This window comes from Phyllostomus discolor, chromosome 6 (genome assembly GCF_004126475.2).
Source record: "Phyllostomus discolor isolate MPI-MPIP mPhyDis1 chromosome 6, mPhyDis1.pri.v3, whole genome shotgun sequence".
Classification (NCBI taxonomy): Eukaryota; Metazoa; Chordata; class Mammalia; order Chiroptera; family Phyllostomidae; genus Phyllostomus; species Phyllostomus discolor.
The window spans coordinates 134465045-134480838 of NC_040908.2; the positions used below are offsets into that span (position 1 = coordinate 134465045).

General features: G+C 34.6%; 1 protein-coding gene across 5 annotated transcripts in view; it reads right to left on the reverse strand.

Moving 5' to 3' along the window:
* The window catches only part of SOX6 (SRY-box transcription factor 6), a 614163-nt gene that overhangs the window by 463713 nt on the left and 134656 nt on the right, over positions 1-15794 (reverse strand). For 3 of the 5 annotated variants that reach the window (XM_036029075.1, XM_036029074.1, XM_036029073.1), the window contains exon 3: positions 6515-6596. The exons of the other annotated variants lie outside the window; for them this stretch is intronic. The gene's annotated coding sequence lies outside the window, so the exon portion shown is untranslated. The remainder of the gene's footprint in view (positions 1-6514; positions 6597-15794) is intronic. 5 annotated transcript variants of the gene reach the window in all.

The following is a 15794-nucleotide window of genomic DNA, read 5'->3' on the forward strand; positions in this document are numbered from 1 at the left end:
CACCAAAAGGTTGAGGGTTGATCCCCAGCCAGGGACATACTTAGGTTATGGGGTTTGATCTCTTATTGGGGTGCATACAACAGGTAACCAGTAGATGTTTTTCTCTTACATCGGGTTCTCTCTCTCTCATTCTCTCTGTCTCTCTCTTCCTTCCGTTCTCTCTGAAAATCAGTAAGCATATCCTCTGGTGAGGACTAAAAAATAGAATTTCACTTGTTTGAGAAACTGGGGGTGGAGAAGTGGGAAATATCAGGCCTTCTTCTGTGGTGTAGCATAGAGTATAACTGAAAATATCATTATTATCCTATTTTTAATATAAACAAAACATTGAGACCTATAGTATAAGGTCAGAAGTATTGCCTATAACCAACTACACTATGATATTCTCATTCATTTTCTGAGCCTAAAGTCCCACAGCAGCTGAAGACCCTGATGTCCAATCAGGCTTTCCAAATCTTCCCCTAGAGCACATGTGCTAGTGGACACCACATTGCACATGCTCCTCACTCATCCTTCACCCACCCTTCTCTGCCATCAGTAATCCCCTTCTTTATCAGCATGTTATCCTTCAACCATAAAAATTATGCATTACAAACAGAGCCCTGCTAACCATCTCTGTCAGTTCAGCTGGACATAGAAGGTCCACTCCCTCAGCGGCACCCACTGTAGCAATGTATGATTCTGGGTACTGTACATTCTAAGCAATTGTGAAGTCACCATTGGAGAAGTCATGTTTAAGTGGTACATCCTTGTTTGTGAGTGGGTAAAAGAGGCAGTGTGCATTTTGCGTAAAGATGTGTATGTATGTGTGTCTGTGTATGTGTGTAAAAGCACACATGCAAATATCTTAGAATGTAAGAGTTGCATGGAACTGAATTATCATTTTCCTCTTGAAGTATATCATACAAATAGCTACAGTTAAAACATAATATTTTAGCCCTGGCTGGCATAGCTCAGTGGATTGAGCGCGGGCTGGGAAGCAAAGTGTCCCAGGTTCGATTCCCAGCCAGAGTACATGCCTCGGTTGCAGGCCATAACCCCCAGCAATCGCACATTGATGTTTCTCTCTCACTCTCTCTATCTCCCTCTCTTCCCTCTCTAGAAATAAATAAATAAATTTTTTTTAAAAAAACATATTTTATAAAATATATCATTGTCTTTATGTAGAGGAACCTAATAGGACAATAGGGCAGGTCTCTTACACATCAGTTGCGGAGGGGGCCGGGGGGAATACTGTGTTCTTTCTTTGCACCCAAAACAACAAGTTAGGAAATAAAGGTGTTTGGAAAAAGTATCTCAGGTTTTGCAAGAGGAAGAAAAGTTAGGGAAGTTTTAGGGTCCTTATCATGAAAAACTGACAGCAAGTCTTCATATCAGACTTCATGAGTGAGAAAAGTATTCTTTTCAAGAAACTTTAGTTCAAAAGAAATGTTTTTCAAGGATGATTCTAAAGAAGGACCCAGTGTTTGAGTTTTTCATCAAGGGTTCTAATATACATTGAACAGGCTGAACGTGACCAGAGGGGAGAGGGTGGTGATAATGGTGGAAAGAAGGGGGAGAGACTAGTCAAAGAACATGTACGAATGACTCACAGACATGGGACAACAGTGTGGAATTGTCCACAGGAGCAGGGGGTGAAATGGGTGAAGGAGGGAAAAGGATTGGGACAAATGTAATAGAATAACAATAAAAATTATTTTAAAAATTAAAAATAAATAAAAACACAATTTATGATTCTTTAAGTGAATAAGGGTAAATGGCATTTCATGTGATGTGCTGCTATGGTCAACATGACTTCAACAGTATAAATGAGATTTCCTGGGATTTTGCTCTCCCTTAGAAAGTTAAACAGAAAGAAAAATTTTACATAGTCATGAGGTATTGGGTCAGAGATGGACATATAAATAACTGTTAGCTTAGTGTAAAGGATCTCCTAAGAAAGGGAAGAAGCCCAGGAGTTTTGCACATCAAATAAAAATGGAGAATACGGCTATATTTCAGCTCAAACCAATATTCCCTTCTCAGGAATCATCCCCTCTGGCTCACTGCTGACAATCCACAGATGGAGTATGAGTGAGATGACTTCATGAGTAAGATGAACAGAGATGTTCCACGGCAGGTAAATAAATTTATTTCCACTGAGGTAATTATTCTTACCGAGTGTCACTGCTTTCATGGCATAAACAGGACAGGTGATGACATCCTATAAAATGCAATTTTTATTCCTATACTGCTGACATCCAGATATATAATTCACTCAGCTCTCATGAAATTTTTTTTTTGGTTCTGAAGCTATGAGTAGGTTTCACTATTATTGTTGCTTTTGTTTTTTGCCTTTTTAAAAACTGCTGTCATCATATAGGCTACCCAGTCCTACATGAGGACTATATATATTATTATATGAGATAGCTAAATATGTTATATTACTTGGATTTTTTGAAGGTTAATATCTGTCTCATATAATCCCTGTGCAATACCTGTATTTTCAAATCAATGCCCTCTCCCCAACCCCATGTCCTTTCAGACCTAACCTAGACATCACAATCCTTTGTACCAACAAATAATTTTTCTAACTATAATTCATTAGTACCTTATTCCAAAAGCATATGAATACTTAAAAGAGGGTTAATCCTCATTAAAAACTAGGATTACATGACATAATTACGTGTAAATAAGAAAAATGAATTAAACTCTTACCCTTTCCTATGTCGGGCACTAGTTGTGAATCATATATACAATTAGAGTTATATTGCCAAGCTAAAAATATTGGTAAAGATCTAAAAATGACAAACAGTGCCTTTTAAATTAATGTCTTATTAGTTGAGTGAAGTACACTGACAAAGAATAATTTATGCTTATTCAAACTGCACTCGACATCTTCAGGTGTTTCCAAATGAGCTCACAGAAGAGTGATTAAATGCATCTGATAACAAGCCACACATTGCTGAAATTACTTACCGCCTCATTTTATGATTAATTAAACATGTAGATTAAAGTTGCAAAAGAATTTAGATTAATGAGCAAGTTAAGTCTTGCTGATATAAGTGAATTGGGAATTGGATGCTCTGTGGAACTTTATAAACATGCATTTTATAATGAATAAGACAAGGCTACATGCAGAATCGTGGCCACCAGGGCCTTTTGACGATGCAGTCTTTTTTAACATGGTTTGACAGCTTTCAAATAACATTCTTCTATAGGCTTTAAACTTTGTGCTTTGCTGTAAAACACAAGACTACATAACTCATGTACCAGGAGTACGATTATTTTCAAGCTCTCCAAGGAAATGACCCCTGTAGCAGCAGCTGTTCAGAAAAAATTACAAGCTCAATTGTTATTTTAATCAGATAGTTTCATAGTTAAAAGCAGTTATACAACTTGTAAAATTATATGACACCTCATCAGTATCTTTTCTTCAACACGCCTTCCTCCAAAAGTAAAACCATCCCCCCAAAAGTCATAGCTTCCAGAGGACTTATTAGCAAAGCAAGGTGCTCAGTCATTCATAAAATATTCAAAGCCATTTATTAGTGAAGTTTCTGTGGTAGGAAAGGTTATGTTTAAATTTATGATGACTCTTATCAGCTGCAAGAGTGTGTCAAAATATCTGCTGGTGTTTGCTGATTATCCAATTTTTCTTTTTTAAGATCAACTTTACCTAAACCACGTAACTTAGACTATGCCAAAAGCCAAGTTAGACTTTAGGTTTTTCCACAGTAAGAAAAGTTCAGGTTGTTCACAAAGATGTAGTGCATTCTCCTTTGTAAGGAATACAAATGTGGAGAGAAACTAAACCAAAGTTACTAAACTAGCTTATAGTTTAAAATCTATTCCTTTTTATTACTAAGCTGGTAGCACAATGCCATTTTTTACTACCATAACATAATAAAGACACTCCTACAAATTCTTTGAATGGATCCAATCTGCTATCTGAAATATGCCTCTAATTCTTTTCTACTTATTTTCAGACCTTAGGCATGATTCATTTCTTGACAAGAGTGATATTTTTATAGTGTTTTTTTTCCTTTCAATTTGGATTTTTTCAGACTCTAAAGCCTTACCTAGAAAACTAAGGAAATTTTTACATGAGGATCAAAAGGAGCTGCTTCATGACACAGGTGGCAAATTACCATCATTAACCCCACATATTTATCATGTGGACATAATTGCTCATTTGAAGATTTATGTTAATGAAATATAATATTGAGACACATCTCTGACTACACTAACATTATTTAAAGTTAAAATCATTTTTATAAGCAGCCAAAAAATAGTCTCCATTTGATTTGCTTACTTCAGTTTTATTAAGTCACTGTTTTGCACCGAGTAACGTAAATATTTTATCACCACAAAAGGTTATTTCAAATTTTTAATCTTGTTTCCCTTATAGTTCAACTTGAATGTAATAGTAAGAACTTCTAGGTAAAAATATGGACCTAAATATTTCAAGGACCAAAAAATATACTTTTATTTATATAAAAATTTAAATTCCTAGTTTATACCATTCAAAACAGAAAATCTGACAACAAAGTGGTTATATTAGCCTGAAAGAAGCTAGATAACTACAAAACATCCATTTATAATTTTAAATGCATTTGGTATGTGCCAGAAGGGCATAGAGTTTTCAGACAGCTCAATAAGCCACCAAATTTTAAGAATCAGGATCTTTCCACTCCAGCCATTGTTGTATTATTTCCAGGCCACACAACTCATGAGGTGTGTCCTGGAATTACTAATAACTTAATAGAAATCATGTCATTACTAAGGCATTTTAATACAAGAAGATACATTTATTTCCCCATGAAAGTAACTTTTTAAAAATAACTCTAAGTCCTAAATGCTGAATATACTTATTATATATACCTACTATTATTAGCATGTTTTCATTTTTGATAAATGCTTTACAGTTTACCTACACTAAGTGCTAAATTTACCGATTATTTAAAGTAAAGAGTTAAATGTTTACCTATGATACCAAAATAAGTGCTCTGTCCTGAAATTTTGAATAAATGAGCAATTTAAAATATCCAAAATCAGCCATAATGTATATAAAAATTCCTAAACATTACTTTTATTAAATCAAGATGGTAATTTATTGTAACATATTTTCTTTATTTCACAACACATAGTCATGTGGACTATGAAGTTTGCATTTCTAAGGAGTGATTATTATTTTCTCTATTTCACATATGGGTTAAAAAAAAAAGCATTAAAATACTCACCAGAGACTGAAATGAAATGACTAAATTAACTTTCACATGTGATTGGGCCAAGGTTTGTCAAGGTGAATTACAAATGCATTAATATCCACAATACTGCCAAATGCTGAATTATTAATATTGTCGGCTCCTCCGTTTCAGTCCATGCCCTATAGAAGAGTTTTGTGAGATCCATCAAAACTCAGCCTCTCAACATGTTTACAAACATCCTGGAGATGGCATGTCTTAAACTGAAAATAAAGTGACTCTAACCAAGCAAGCTGTCATCAAGGCCAGACTAAGGTTCATAAATGCAAAGAACCGGTCCATAGCAAAGGGAGCAAATGAAGCCAGGTACCACTCCATGCCAGGTCTTTGACAACTCAGCACCTAGCACTGAGATAGCAGGCAGATGACTAAAGGTGGTTCTTCATTTAGCAGGATTAGCAGCATTGTGCACTACACTTACGAATTGTATGCATCAATGAAAGTATCCAAGAAGAAAAAACAGTGCTGTAAATTGGCTCCAAAAGTATTATTACAATTTATCACTTTTTATTCTACTTGACTGCAAATTCTTTAGTTCCCTTAACCAAACACATTAATTAACTAGAGGAGTCCCGAATTTTTCCTTCGGTGAAGAAATGAAAGATTTCTCCATTTTCTAGAATAGTTATACTAGAACCACTTTTAAAATATTCATATATTCAAAATATTGTGAGTAGTGTACATTAACCATGGTCTTTTATAAGTTGTTTGGAGATTTAAAGTATGATTATTTTTTAAAGACAAAGGTTTCTAAACTTTACCCTGTACTTTCTATATATTATATCATTTCCATGAGAGGAAATTAAGATCAAAACTGATTTTTTTCATAAAATACATAACCTACATCTGAAACTAATATGTTGCATGTCAATTATAAAATAAATATGGGAAACATGGGAAACATGAGAAAAATTAAGATTTCCCAGTTCAAAACATGGGAAAATTTAAGATTTTTTACATTCATCTGTCCAATCTTTCATTCAATAGTTATGCCCCCTATAAGTAGAAGCATTTATGAAAACTATTTAATTGTGGTAGTAAAATGGTTTAATTTATATGCAAAGTCTAGCCAATAATCCCAATAGTCTTCAATATAAGTTAAAACTAGAAAACTGAAGAAACTGGGTGTTAAAGTTTACCTAGCCCTTAGTATTAGACCACAAAAATGCAATGCAATCCCCATTTGCCACAGAAATAAGAAATAAGTGGGAACATTAGTTATACTCATAAATTATATATGTATACATATATATATATATATATTATACCTGGGCTCTTATACAAAGTGATGAGGGGTCACAAAGTCCTTCTTGAAGCATTTTCCTTTCCTCATCAGAAGATATAGAATGTCTAAAAAGAAGAAACTAATAGTTATTGGACCCACTATCTGCCAGATATAAAATAAATGATCTCTATGCATCAGATAATCTTAATCTTCCCAGCAACCACACCCATTTTACAGATGAGGAAATTGAATCTCAAGTTAAGTAATTTGTCCAGAGTGATACCAATAATGGAGATGAGAGTAAAGCCTTATGAACCCAGCTCTAAGGTACATTTGTTCTTTCTGCTACATTATGCTTATTTATGGCCTATATTATTTTTGTGTTTATGTTATTCTGTACTAGCTAGAATTCCTGTCTGGTTTTTCTCAGTTAATCCATTCCTACACTTCCTTCCAAGGTTCACCTACTCCAAAAAAGTATGTTGTATTCTCTCAGCACTTTGTTTAAAAGCTTTTATTACAACACTTCAAATTACAAGGATTCATACAATATATATTTATATAATGTTACCAATATTACCATCTAGATTACAGCAATGTAATCAGGAAATGGTTTCATTGACACACTTCGGTATGTTTTTCCCAATCTGTACTCCTTTATCCCCCCTCACTTTCACTATTATTATCCTCCTCCTCACCATCATCATTACTATTATTATCATTATCATTATTACTCTATATGACTGACCTCGACCAACCACTTTTTGCTCTCATGCTGTCCTCTGGATCGTCATCAAAACCATATTTTTTTCTGCTTTCAATCTGCTCAAATGTTCTCATACTCCAAAACTACCTGTCTTCCCTTTCCAATAAAAAATTCTACTGATGAATATTTTACAAAAGGTATAAGGCACACTTGATTATTCACTTTTGCAACAGATATCTAAGCACTTATTATGCGCTGTTGGAAACTAAGAATAGATAAACAAGATAGAGCTTATTTGTCTAAGAGCTTATAAGCTACCACAAAAAGATAAATAAATCAAACTTTTGTAACATAGATAAAAATAAAAGAGTGAAAACAATTGTTTAAATGTGAAAAGAATCAGTCAACTATAAGATAATTTCAAGCTACCAAGCATATGTGTAATTGAATTCCACAAAAAAATAGGAGTGAACAAAAAAATATCTGAAGATTTTTCCAGATGTGACAAAAACAAAACCAACAGATATAAGAATTTCAAAAAAACCCAATCTCAAGAAACATTAAGAAAACTACACTAAGGCACAAAACAATCAAATTGCTTACAACAAGTGGAAAGGGAAAATCATAAAAGCAGCCAGAGGAAAATGATATATCATATTTAGAAGAACGTATGTAAGAATTACAGCAGATTTATTTTTAAAAACAATGCAAGCAAAAAGACATCTTAATATTTTCAAATTATTGAACAAAAAAGTTAATCTGAAGTTTTATACCTAGCAAAATAAAGATTTTTCAGAAATACAAAAGCTGAAGAAAATCTTACAAGTTCATCAGCATATATATACTACAAGAAATGTAGGATATGCTATAAGGTAGCAGGTAATATTACCAAGCAGAAATCTGAATCTACACAAAGGAATATAGTACACTGAAAATGATATATGTGGGTAAATATAAAAGACTGTTTCTTTCATTTTAAATAACTTTAAAATATTACTGATTATTCAAAATCAAAATTATTGTTTTTAGGTATATAACATATGTATAAATAATGTGTATGACAACAATAGCACAAAGGCTAGGAGAGAGAAGTGAAAGTATACTAGTGTAAAATTCTCATACCATATGTAAAGTGGGACAATACTACTTGAAGTAAAACTATCGTAAATTGTAAAGGATTGATATCAATTGTAAATCAAGCAATAAAATGTAATAAAACAGAATATTAGAAGAATTAGCCAACAAAACACTTAAAATAAAGTCATAAAATTCTCAATAAATTAAAAAGAAAACAGGGAAAAGGGAATAATTAACAGATGATACAAATAGAAAAAAAAGAATCAACTACATCAATAATCACACTAAATGTAAATGATCTAAACACCAAATTAAAAGGAAGAAGACTGTCATACTGGAATAAAATGCAAGGCTCAACTGCATGCAATATATTAAAAATCCATTTTAAAAATCAAGAAAAAATATTTCAAAAATGAAAACATAAAAGACACATACCATGGTACAACTAATAGAAAGAAAGTTGCAATGGCTGTCAGACAAAGTAGATGACAGAGTAAAGAATATAACTAAGGGAGTTCCAGCCAAGATGGAGGCATAGGTAGATATGTTTCACTTCCTCACACAACCAAAAGAAGGATAACAACCAATTTAAAAACAAAATACAACCAGAACTGCCAGAAAATCAAACTGCATGGAAGTCTAACAACCAAGATGTTAAAGAAGAAACATTCATCCAGACTTGTAGGAGAGGCAGAGATGAGCAGCCAGGGTGGAGAGGATGCAAGACAAGGCAATGGCTGTTAACAGAGAGGGGCAGACGAGGCAGCAGTTGTTCAGCTGGGATATCCCACATTCTCATATGGATAAGATGGGAGGAACAACTAGAGAGCAAGATAAACCATGCAACCCAGGGTTCCAGTGCAGGGAAATAAAGCATCAAAACCTCTGGCTGTAAAAATCTGTGGGGGTTGCAGCAGCAGAAGAAATTCCCAGTCTCACAGGACAGTCCATTGGACAGGCCCACAGGATTCTAGAATGTACACAAGCCCACCCACCTGGGAATCAGCACCTGAAAGGGCCCAATCTGCTTGTGGGAACTGAGGCAAGTAACTGAACACGGGGCAAAGCCAAGCAACCTAGCAAGCACCTTTGTTCTCCCTCTGACAATTCCCCCACCTATAGCACCACAACCCAGTGAAGTGGGTTTCCCAGCCCTGGTGAATACCTAAGGCTCCGCCCCATGTAAAATAACAGATGGCTCAAGACAAAGAAATATGGCCAAATGAAAGAATAGATGAAAACTCCAGAAAAAGAACTTAGTGACAAGGAGATATAAAACCTATCAGATGCAGAGTTCAAAACACTGGTAATCAGGGTGCTCACAGAAATTATTGAGTATGGTCACAAAATAAAGGAAGAAATGAAGCTATACAAAGTAAAATAAAAGAAAATACACAAAGAACCAACAGTGAAGGGAAGGAAACTGGAACTCAAATCAATGATTTGGAACAAAAGGAAGAAATAAACATTCAACCAGAACAGAATGAAGAAAAAAGAATTCAAAAATATGAGGAGAGGTTGAGGAACCTCTGGGGCAACTTTAAATGTTCCAACATCTGAATCATAGGACTGCCAGAAGGAGAAGAGTAAAAGCAAGAAACTGAAAACTTATTTGAATACATAATGAAGGAGAACTTCCCCAATCTAGTGAAAGAACTAGACATGCAAGTCCAGGATGCTCAGAGAATCCTAAAGAAGTTGGACCCAAGGAAGCATACACCACGGTACATCATAATTAAGTTATCCAATGTTAAAGATAAGGAAAGAATCTTAAAAGAAGCAAGAGAAAAGGAAACAGTTACCTGCAAAGGAGTTCCCATAAGGCTGTCAGCAGATTTCTCAAAAGAAACCTTGCAGGCAAGAAGGGGCTCAGAAGAAGTGTTCAAAGTCATGAAAGGCAAGGACCTACATCCAAGATTACTCCACCCAGCAAAGCTATCGTTTCGAATGGAAGGGCAAATAAAGTGCTTCTCAGATAAGGTGAAGTTAAAGGAGTTCATCATCACCAAGCCCTTATTATATGAAATGTTAACGGGACTTATCTAAGAAAAAGAAGATGATCAAAATATTAACAGTAAAATAACAACAAACTCACAACTATCAATAAGTGACCCTAAAATACAAAAACACAAACTAAGCAAACAACTAGAACAGGAACAGAATGATAGAAATGGAGATCACATTGAGGGTTATCAGTGGGGAGGAGAGGGGGAGAATTGGGGAAAAAGGTACAGGGAATAGGAAGCATAATTGGTAGGCACAAAATAGGTGAAGGTTAAGAATAGTATAGGAAATGGAGAAGCTTATATGTACGACCCATGGACATGAACTAAGCAGGTAGGGGAATGCTGGAGGGAGTGCAGGGCAGGGGGAGACAAAGGGGAGAAAAAATGGGACAACTATAATAGCATAATCAATAAAATACACTTTGAAAAAAGAATATAACTAGGGAAAAAGGATTCTTGTATACCAATAAAAGGTCAATTCATTTAGAGGACATAATGAGCCTAAATATTTATTTACCTAATATTTACCTAGTTTCAAAATACAAGAAAGAAAAAGTAATAAAATGTCCAAAATTGTCAGTTTTTAAAATCTCTCTCAGTTAATGAAAAGATGCTCAACATCATCAGTCATTAGGGAAACAAATAAAAGCCACAATGAGATACTACTATAAACAATTAAATGGCTAAAACTGAAAACAAAATATACCAAGTGTTACTAAGCATGTGAGACATATCTGGTAGGAATGTATAAAGGAACAACCACTTTGGAAAAAATTAGCAGTTATTATGAAGTTAAACATACACCTATGTAACCCAGCCATTCCACTCCTAGATATTTACCCAAGAGAAATAAAATATGCACCCAAAGACATATGTTCAAAGTAGCTTCATTTGTAATAACTAAAAACTAGAAAGAATCTAAATGAATAATCAAATTGTGGTACATCTATACAATGAAATACTACTCAGCAATTTAAAAAATAAGGTACTGAAATGTACAATATAAGTGAATCTCAAAATAATTACGCTGGATGAAAGAAACTGGACCAAAAAAAGTACATAATGTGTGATTCCACTTACATAAAAGTTTTTTACGTGCAACCTAATCTACAGTTACAGTAGATCAATGATTGCATGGGAATGAGGTTGGGTAAAGATGAAGGAGAAGCAGGAGTGAGGGACTCTGAAGGGGCAATAAGAAACTATAAGGGTTGATGGATATGTAAATTACCTTGATTGTAGAAATGGCTTCACTGATGTATACCTATATCAAAACTTATCAAATTGTGCATTCTAAATACATGCTGGTTATTGTATACCAATTATAACTCATTAAAGCTGTTTTAAAAATGCAATAAGTAATATTCTCACTTCATTGGTGAGGAAGTTAAGGCTCCAAGAACTTATATGATTGTCTAAGATCACAAGTAGGACACAGCAGTACTCAGGAGTGGTGGGAATTACACACAATATATTCTTCCCAGTTTCACTGAAAAATAATTGGCATACATCTCTGTATAAGTTTAAGGCATATAGCATAACGGTTTGATTTATATATACAGGCATACTTGGCAGATATTGCAGGTTCAGTTCCAGACCACTGCAATAAAGTGAGTCTTGCAATAAATCAGGTCATAATCTTTTGTTGGTGTGATGTCTTACCTTCAATCTGCAAAAAATGTAACATCTGTGATGCACAATAAAGTGAGGTATGCCTCTATTGTGAAATGATTATCACAACAGGTTCAGCTAACATGCATCACTTCATATAGATACAATATAAAGAAAAGAAAGAAAAAAAAGAAAAAACTCTCCTTGCAATAACAACTCTTAGGATTTTTTCTCTTAACAACCATTCTATATATTATATAGCAGTGTTAACCATTGTCATCATGTTGTACATTACATCTATGCTACTTATGTTGTAACCGGAAATTTGTATGTTTTTACCACCTTCCTCTGACTCCTCCTTCCCCCATCCTCTGCCACTAGTAACTACGTGTCTAATTTCTTTATCTATGAGTTGGGTTGAGGGGTTTCATTCTTTTATTTCATTCTTTTCTTTTCTTCCTTCCTTTTTCTTTCTTTCCTTCTTTCCTTCTGTCTTTCTTTTTTTTCTTTTCTTCCTTCCTTCTTCCTTCCTTCCTTTCTTTCTTTTTTCTTTCTTTCTTCCATTCTTTCTTCCTTCCTTTTTTAGATTCCACATATAAGTGATATTGTACAAATTAAAAAAGTGACAAATATTTGTCCTCCATATGACTTATTTCACTTAACACAATGCCTTCAAGACCCATCCATGTAGTCACAAATGGTAGGATTTCCTCATTTCCTAAGGCTAAATAATTTCCATTGTGTATACCACAACTTCTTTATCCATCCATTTATTAGTGGACATTTAGGTTAATTTCATGGCTTGGCTATTGTAAAAAAAATGCTTCTATGATCATGGGGGTGCAGATATATTTTTGAGTTTGTGTTTTTACTTCCTTCAGATATATTCCCAGAAGTGAAATTGCTGGATTATATGATAGTTCTATTTTTAATTTTTTAAGCATCCCCCATACTGTGTTCCATAATGGCTGTACCAATATACAGTCCCATGAACAAGGATTCCCCTTTCTCCACATCTACATCAGCATGTTATCTCTTGTTTTTTTGATCATGGGCATTCTAACAGTCATGAGGTCATATCTCATTGTGGTTTCAATTTGCATTTCCCTAATGGAAAATGATGTTGAGTATCTTTTCATGTGCCTTTTGGTCATTTGTATCTTTGGAAAAATGCCTATTCAGCTCCTTTGTCCATTCATATTGTGTTATTTGGTCTTATGCTCTTGAGTTTATGAGTTCTTCACATATTTTGAGATATATGGTTGAAAAATAATTTTTCTCATTCTTTTGGTTGTCTTTTCACTCTATTTATGGTTTCCTTTGCTGTACAGAATCTTTTTAGTTTGATGCATGCCTACGTGTTTATTTTTTATTTTATTGTTTATGCTTTAGGTGTCATATCTAAAATATCATTGCCCATACCCTTGTCAAGCTTTATTACTATGTTGTCTTCTAGGAGTTTCATGGTTTCAGGTCTTACATCTAAGTCTTAATCTATTTTGAGTTAATTTTTGTGAGTAGTGTAAGATAGGGATCCATTTTCATTCTATTACATGTGAATATCCAATTATCCGAGCACCATTTATTGAAGAGACTGTCTTTTCTCAATTGCATATTCTTGGCTCCCTTGTCAGATATAGTTGATCATATATGCTTGGGTTTTTCTCAACTCTCAATTCTGTTCCACTGGTCTATTTGTCTATTTTAATGCCAGTACCATACTGTTTTGATTAGTATTGCTTAAGATCAAAGAATGTAATGCCTCCTACTTCGTTCCTCTTTCTCAAGATTTCTTTGGCTATCCAGGGTTTTTTGTAGTTCCATATAAACTTTAGGAGTGTTTTTCTCCTACTTCTGCAAAAAATGTCATTGGAACCTTGATATGTATTACATTGAATCTATAGATTGCTTTTGGTAGTATTGCCATTTTAACCATATTTTTTTCTCCAAATCCATGAACACTTGCTATATTTTAAAATATGAAGTATCTAATATAATTCTGATTCACATAAGGCACTCAAAAGTTGTTTGGAGGGTTTTAAAGTATAGAAGCCTATCAAAAGCCCAAGACATGAAAAAATAATAGATTTTATATTCCCGATATGATATTCAAAATTTTTTTAAAAAATTTAAGCTAAAATATCTTAATTGATATACTGTATGAAAGGTTGAGTTTGTATAATTCATTCATAAAGCTCTTTATTGGAATCTATTATGCACTACATAATATGCACTACTTGCTATACACAAGTGAGACAGATATTTGTCATATACAGGTTATAAAAGAGCACCCTTTATTAAAATGATGACAAGGAGCTCAGTGTGTTCAGGAGGCTGAGGTGCATACCTCAGTTGAGTGGACACTGAAGATGATCAGCCATACTAGGTCTCCAAGAAGGAACAATAACAACATTCCTTCCACCAGGAAGCATTTCCCAGGAAGGAATTGCTAGGTTTTGCTTTGTTTTTGTTTTGTTTTGTTTTTTAAATTGTTGTTCAAGCACAGTTGTCTCCATTTTCTCCCCACCACAATCCCTCCACCCCACCCACCACCACCTCTCACTCTCACTCCTTCCCTCCCTTTGGCTTTGTCCATGGGTCCTTTATACATGGTTCCTCAACGATCCTTCCCATCTTTCCTCTGTTATTGCCCTCTGCCCTTCCCTCTGGTTACTGTCAGTTTGTTCTTTATTTCAATGTCTCTGGTTATATTTTGCTTGCTTGTTTTGTTGATTAGGTTCCACTTATAGGTGAGATCATATGGTATTTGTCTTTCATCACCTGGCTTATTTCATTTAGCATAATGCTCTCCAGATCCATCCATGCTGTTGAGAAGGGTAGGAGCTCCTTCTTTCTTTCTGTTGTATAGTATTTCATTGTATAAATGTACCATAGTTTTTTGATCCACTCATTTACTGATGAGCACTTAGGTTATTTCCAACACTTGGCTATTGTGAATTGTGCTGCTATAAACATTGGGGTGCGTAGGGTCTCTTGAATTGGTGTTTCAGGGTTTTAGAGTAGAACTACACCAATGAAATTGTCAGGTCAACAAGAGCCAAGAGGAAATGAAGAATACAATTTCTGGATTGAAGAACACAGTAGAAGGAATCAAACACAGGCTAGATGAAGCAGAGGATCAAATCAGCAAGCTGGAGGACAAGGTAAAAAAAAAAAGTCCTGGAAAAAAGATTCAGAAAGAATGAAGAGGGTTTAAAAGAACTGAAGGGCAACACGAAACATGATAATATCTGTATCATAGGGACAACAGAAGAGGAGGAGCAAGGGATAGAAAACCTATTTGAAAAAGTAATGATGGAAAACTTCCCTAATTTGACCAGAGAAAAAGTCACATGAGTCCAAGAACTATACCTTCTATAGAGAAAGACAGACTATAGTAATATAACCAGGGAGTCATAGTCATCACTTATCTGAGGGTTCCAATCAAGAGGAACCCAAAGAGGCTCACTCCAAGACACATCATCATTAAAATGGCAAAATTCAAAGACAAAGAGAAAATCTTAAAGGCAGCAAGGAAGAAACAGGAAGTAACATAAAATAGAACCCCGATAAGGCTAGCAGCTGCCTTCTCAATGGAAACACTATAAGGTAGAAGGGAATGGCAAGAAATATTCCAAGTAATGAAAAGCAAAGGCCTGCAACCAAGACTACTCTATCCACCAAGGCACTCAATTAAAGTAGAAGGCCAAATAAGGAGCTTCCCAGACAAAAGAAGGCTGAAAGAATACACCTCCTCCAAACCAGCCTGGCAAGATGCTTAAAGGGACTGCTTTAAGAAGATAAAGAAAAAGAGTGAGAGATAGAGGAACACAGGGACAAAGGGGGAAAATGTCTATGAATAAACACCTACCAATAATAATCTTAAATGTAAATGGGCTAAATGTTCCAATCAAAAGACATAG